We start from the raw sequence: 6888 nt of genomic DNA on the forward strand, positions 1-6888 counted from the left end.
TAAATACGCATAACTTTATAGCTTGATAAAATTTAAGCGGGTGAGTTATAAAAAAATTCACCCCCTGTACAGTTGTTATGAAATTAGCTATAGAGATCAAAACCGTCTTTTGTACCTGGCTGTTAACATGTTTATTTCTGCTGTAAAGTTGGGTATTTTAACATAGGGGTCTATGAGGATTGACTTGCTTTTGGAGCCAGCCTCAAGTGGCTATTCAAGGAACCGCAGTTTTTTGCACTTCGCATTGGCTTCATTTTTCAGCCCCGTGAATATGACAGGGTGGCACACAATGGCATACTAACTCATGATTTTATGGCACCTGGTAGCTTAGAAACATGCCAGTTTCACTTCAGAAAAATGTCCCATTTTAGCTTAATTTTTAAGTCACTCAAAACCTCTCCCATAAAAAGCAAAGTGTATTGTGAAAATATTTTGATCATAAGTCAAACAGATAATAAAATGCAACATCCTACAACCATTTTTGGTGTTATACCTGTATCGCTTTACCGACAGTATTCTTATTACTAAAAAGAGAAAATCAACATGCTACATGGCTTACCTTGCAAGTTCTGGGACCAGTGATTTTTTTTTTTTAATCTTTGCTCCACCCATCCTAGTTATCTCAGACCAATCAAAACGATTGTTTCATGTAAAGGACATTAGTAGCAACAATGCAATAACATGTTGGATGACTGGCTGCTAATATTTAAAGAGCCCAAGATGTAAAACCTTATTTGTCCCATTTTATCTGACTTCACTCTACATCACATTACAACATAACCATTACATGACATTATAAAATTAATGTGTGATTCATGTTGTAAAAATTTTCAGCCACCACCTTTTTTTTTTAGATTAGATAGATAAATAGAGCAGCAACTTGTAAAACTGGTTAACAATCTTTTTATCATGCAGCACATCAAATGTCTTTTCATGCAGATGTTTAGAGGAGTCTTTGTGAATTTTGGAAATACCTTTAGAAAAGCAGTAAGACCTGAGTTTTTCAATTCACTTTACTTTTTTTCTAGCATAATCCACTCACTGCTTTCCAGGAAATACTGGGTACATAAGCTACATTAAAAACACAATAAGCAGTGCAATCACAGACTCATTTTTTCATAGCAAAGTAGCAGAATAATGTTATGTGGTGCAGAGCAGGTGGACCCAGTTGTAGGAGACTGCAGGCAGACCAAAGCTGAAGAATAATGTCTTTATTCTGGCTCAAGCGCAGGCAAAGCAGCACTGAACTGAACAAACACAGCAGAGGATCCAACAAAACTGAACTGAAAACCAGGACTTAAATACAAACTAAACTGACGAGGGAATGAGGTGCAGGTGGAACAGGAGAACAGGAAAGGAGCTGATAGGCTGGAGAAGACACAGGGAGCAAGGCAGGGCTAATGAGACTAATGCAGGGCAGGTGTGGAGGGAAAGTGTGAAAAGGAAAGCAGGCTGGGGACACAAAAGGAAAAACACAGAGTGAAGGAAAACCTCAGAGACAAAATCCTCTCTTAAATATGTCACACTTACATATTAAACTTTCAAATTTACAAGTGAAACGAGCATAAGGAACAACAAAATCTGACAGACTGATACTGTCAAATCATTTTAGCATGCTAGATATTTACAGAACATCCACCTTCTGTCCACCTTCATATTCCTCTTCCATCTATCCATGAATATCGATAGAGGACAGATCAATAAACACAGAGGGCATCATTGGCAATGTAAGAGCACAACACAGGATTAAACAGTCTGTTCATCTTAATATTCAAAGTATCTGTCCTTCTCCCACTCAGTCTAGACTTAACGTCACAGGGAGAAAAAAGCGGAGAGTCTCTGGTGGACTGGCGGATAATGGCAGCTAAGGAACACAGAGCCAGACTGGAACACAACCATAACAAATAAATGCTTTTCAAGGACAGTCAGGAAAGAGAGTTCACATGACTGAAGTTTCATACTGATGAAAACTGAGATAACTACAATTCCTGATGAAGACTGTCAGACGTGTTTGAAAGCTTGAGAAAAGGTCAAGAATGAACTTTCACACTCAAGAGTTCACTTTGTTTGAATTAAAAAGAAGGAAACTTCTCTAATGTGACAAGTACAGCTAGGTGCACTCCCCCCCCCCCCCCCCACCTCTACAAATATCACTACACCGTTGTTTCAATGTGAGAAGTCCGTTGCTGTGGAGGAGATGTTTTTTTAGTTAGTTTCCAGAAGCTCATTTGCAGGTGTTTTTGAGAAATTATTTAATTTCAAGGGAATGTGCTTTTCAGTAAATGACTGATCCAAGTGAGACTCAGCGTGATTAATCCAAGTATATGAAATAACAGGAGAAGTTGTGCCAATATTGTGAATGTTTTATGATTATTGCTCCTTCAGAGTAACTACCTCATTGACTGCATATTTTTTAGTCAAAGCCAGAAGACTCAGCTTCACCTGTTTCCATCTTGTAGGTTTGAAGAGCAGAATCTTGAACAGTGTTTGGTGTGAGGAACTTGATTACACTGACATGTACTGTATATTGGTGACATTTCATGATGGCAGTTTGTGCACAAAACTGATATTAAATATTCTACATTGACTCTTTTTAATACTGACAGGTTAAACATAGTAAAGCACAGTTTGTAGATATATTAATATTACTTTATGTTGAGGAAGATAAATAGTTTGGGGAATCTTTCTTTTGTGCAGCTCATGCTGTAAATGGCAAGTAATAGACAATTGTAAGTTTACATCTTCAGGTTTAATATCTAATAAATCTCAGCTTATGTTCTGAAAATAGCTAGTCAGGAGCACAGACTAATAACTACAGCAAAGTCATTTGTTAGCTTTTCGCACTTTTACACCACTTTTCTGAGACTGAATTTTAAAAACCTGTTTGAAGAATGAATCATTAAAATCCTCACTCAGCCTCTGTCCTCCGCACCTCCTCATCATGACTGAGGTGAAATGAACAACAGCTTCCACCTGCATTTACACAGCCGTCCTCTTCCTACTGTACTTCTTGAGAAAATGCGAGGGTGCATTACCCTGAAATCACAGTGGAGGGAGACTGTAACACACAGTGTGATTGTTGGGCTGTGTCCACTTACACACAGTGTTGCTGCTCTGTGTGAGTGCGTGTCTACTGGCAGACACATTATGAATGTGTTGTAAATGTAAGATTTGATCTAAGTGGTGTACCTGGATCTGTAGATGTAAATATTGCTTAGTAGTACTCCGCAGTAGTGTAACCAGTGCCTGTCAAAATGAGGGAAAAACCACTTCATTCATGAAATGTAAAACAGCTGCTACATCTGAACCATGCTTTTATATTGCTTTGTGAGTCTTATATGTATGTAGTCCATCTTTCAGATTGTGAGTTTAGGAGAGTAAAAAATGTCAGTCTTTGAACTAAAGATTCCTCTCAGATTTTTTTTATCACATACTTTTTAGACACAGGAAGAGGTAGAATAATCCAGTGATTTACAAGAAAAAAGCAAAGATTAGAGGAAAGTCTGAAAATATGTAGGACACCAGTTTGGTAAGTGTTAGTGCAGCTCGAATAAACTGACACACTGCTGTCAGTAAAACAGTTAGAGAAACTTAAGGTGTGAAATATAATACAGCTCCACGTCACCTTAAACTGTCACTGTAACAGATTTCCAGCTTGCTACATTATCTCCTCACTGTTTCAGCTGGGTGCAAGATGCATGGCTGTGCATATGTGTTAAGAAGGAGATGGGGACATTAAATCAGCATGCAAGAACGCCAGATGTTTCTAAGACTCTGCATGTGTGTGTGCGGCAAGTGTGTATCTGCAGCTGATGTCTCCACACTGACCTATGATACCTCTCCTCGGGAAGCTCATAAAGGGTCGTAGGATTTGGATTTGTTTTCATGTGATTACAAGCACACATGAAAACGCAAGCTGTATGCGAACTAAAGCCAAAACTAGTCGAATATGTTGCGAGACTAACTGTGGTTTCTGCTCACTTCATGACAGACAAATGAAAAAATATTTTGATTTGAGGCTCCTCATTTTGCGGAAATTCGACAGCCCACACCCATTCACTGTATATTGTCCTCATGCATGCACACAACAATTCTCACACTAGCTACCCAGTTACAGACAAAAGGAGGTACACTTTACTCTTTCCCCCCTTCTTTTCTTCTCCCCACTGCTATTACATCATGTCTCCCTCCCTCTTCTCTCTCCCATTCAGTCCCCCTCTGCTATAAGTTTCTCCCTCTGTCTCTGCTATTGAATCATAAATCATAATTTCCCTTCCTGTTCCTCTTTCTCTCTCTTGCTCTCCCTCTCTTTTTATTACACAATGGCCCAGACTTTATGTCAGAGGGCAGTCATGTGTGTGTATGTGTGTGTATCTTCTAACCCAGCCTTTCCTGTGGCCCTGCGTCCCCACCCTAGGCTGCACCGGTGAGTTTGTCCAATGCTACTCACACAGACACATTCACATAAATATGTGCACTGGGGAACATACAACACACCCTCTCATGCACATGCACAGGAAGTGGCACATTAGTACAACCATACACACTCTAAGGTACAATATTGCCTTCATTATTTTCCTGCACAAACTCAATATTCCTGCACGCACAAGTGCTTATAGGCCGAGGTCCTGTTAACACTCACCACTGAGTTGCTGTTAACACTCAGCCTGTAATAAGCAACAGGCTCACGGTATGTTCAATATTAACGAGGACTTTGGTGAACATGGAAATACATTCCCCCTACACATTTGTTCCAGCAGAAACCTTTAAGAAAACAAGGAGTCATACAGTACATGCAGATATTTCTACCTCACTCTAACTCTAACGGTTCCCCTGTGAGTTTTATACCTCCCATGTTCAGACCCTGGGCCCCTCATTTGTATTTGCTTGAAAATGGTGCAAAAAGTCTCCCAGTACTTGTGCAAGGAGATGTTTCTTAGGATAAGTTGTATAATACACAGTAAGTGGATTTGCATAATAATGATTGTTATACACCTTGATTAAAGAATAGCATTTCTCTTTCACTTATTCTGGAAGCAAGTCTGAGCACCTCTAGGACATCCACATTGACTTTATATATATACTGTATATCATATATTGGGTAATATTTGATGACAGGTGTAGTTAACCATCCAATCCACCCACGGTGATGGGTAGAAGTAGTGTACAATGAATACTTAACCATTAATTCTAAAAGGAAGAAGTACAAAGGCAAAAATTTATCAAAAATATGAAAAATACACAGAAGAAAACTTTAAAATATCAAAAACAAATCCCCCCAAAAACATTAACTAAAAAATCCTCACGTGTGCATTATATTTTTCTTTTTAAGTAGTAGTTCAACATCTTGGGAGATTCGCTTATTCGCTTTTTTGCCCACAGTTTGATCAATATCTCAATATCACCATTGCCAGTTAGCTTAGCTTAGCATAAAGACTGGAAACAAGGGGGGAAACAGCTAGCCTGGCACTGTCAAAAAAAGTTTTAGAAAGTCCGCCTACGAGCATCTCTAAAACTCACTTAACAATATTACTCACATGTTTAATTTGCTCAAAATACAAAGTGTCAGTCAAGTAGCCATTTCCAGTCTTTGTGCTAAGCTAAGCTAACTGCCCTGTGACTATAACTTCATATTTACTGTAAAGACATGAGAGTCATATCAATCTCCTCATCTTAGTCTCGGCAGGAAAGTGTATAAGCATGTTTCCCAAATTGCCAAACAATTTCTTTAACACATGCTAACATGGATGTATGTTATGGTTGAGACTATGAAAAGCTATCAATTGTCATTATGTGGCTGTTTCACATTCAGTGGTGTGGCATTTGATGCTATCTGGAGGGGAAGTAACAGGTTCTCAACCAGGCTACGGTGAGATCCTGGGCTATTTAGAGGACCTGGAGGAAGAATAGTTTCTTGGTGTGTATGTGGGTGTGTGTGTGAGTGTGTGTGTATGTTATGGGTGTGTTTCCGTTGCTCGAGGACTTCCAAGGTCCCAGAGATAATGTGGAATTCATGAGAGGAATGGCGTACAGGGGTTCCTTCCTGTCACCTGACTCCATCACTTCCTGCACTGGACTTCCTGCGTCTGGACCTCCAAGGAGAGAGCTGGACCAAGACATCTATTCTGGTTCTGTTTTATAATTTTGTGTCTCGGAAGTGATGGAGGAGCTGGACTGCAGCCCACTTGATGAGTTCAATCAGTTATAATGCAGGTTAGGTCGGAGCTGATTGCTAAACAAAGGTGTCAGGCAAGCGCCCCAAATTTTGAAAAGCTCACATTTGATAGGGAAGCTGGTGAGATGTTGACACCTGACTACTAATGTTGAGAAATTAACTTGAGCAAATGAATGTGGGCAAGGGATTAACTAAAATGGACTAAACAAAGAGAGATGCAAGAGAAAAGAGAGAAGAATGGCCTATAAAAGAGGGCAGATGTAGAACAATAAAAGAGCCAATAAAGAAAAGAGGGAGAAAGAAACGGCAGAGAAAGAGAGAGGTGATGGCAGGATCCATATGGGGCCTCTTGGTTTTTGGGCAGCAAGGGGAGACATGCCAGGTAATGGCTTCCAGACACACACACACACACACACACACACACACACACACTCTAATTCAATTTTGAAATCTGACAGGACAAGGAGTGTGTGTGTGTGTGTGTGTGTGTGTGTGTGTGTGTGTGTGTGTGTGTGTGTGTGTGCCAGGTATTCCTCATGTTATGGGGACAAAAAGCAAGTCCCCTTAATGTAAATCATTAATTTTAGGGTGAAGACTTGGTTTAAAGTTAAGGTAAGTTTAGGGTTATGTTGCGGTTAGTTCAGGGTTATGTTAAGGTTAGGGTAAGGGTTAGGCATGTGGCCGTTATGGTAAAGGTTAGGATAAGTCCCCAG

Source organism: Thunnus thynnus, chromosome 22, assembly GCF_963924715.1.
Source record: "Thunnus thynnus chromosome 22, fThuThy2.1, whole genome shotgun sequence".
In the NCBI taxonomy this organism is placed as follows: Eukaryota; Metazoa; Chordata; class Actinopteri; order Scombriformes; family Scombridae; genus Thunnus; species Thunnus thynnus.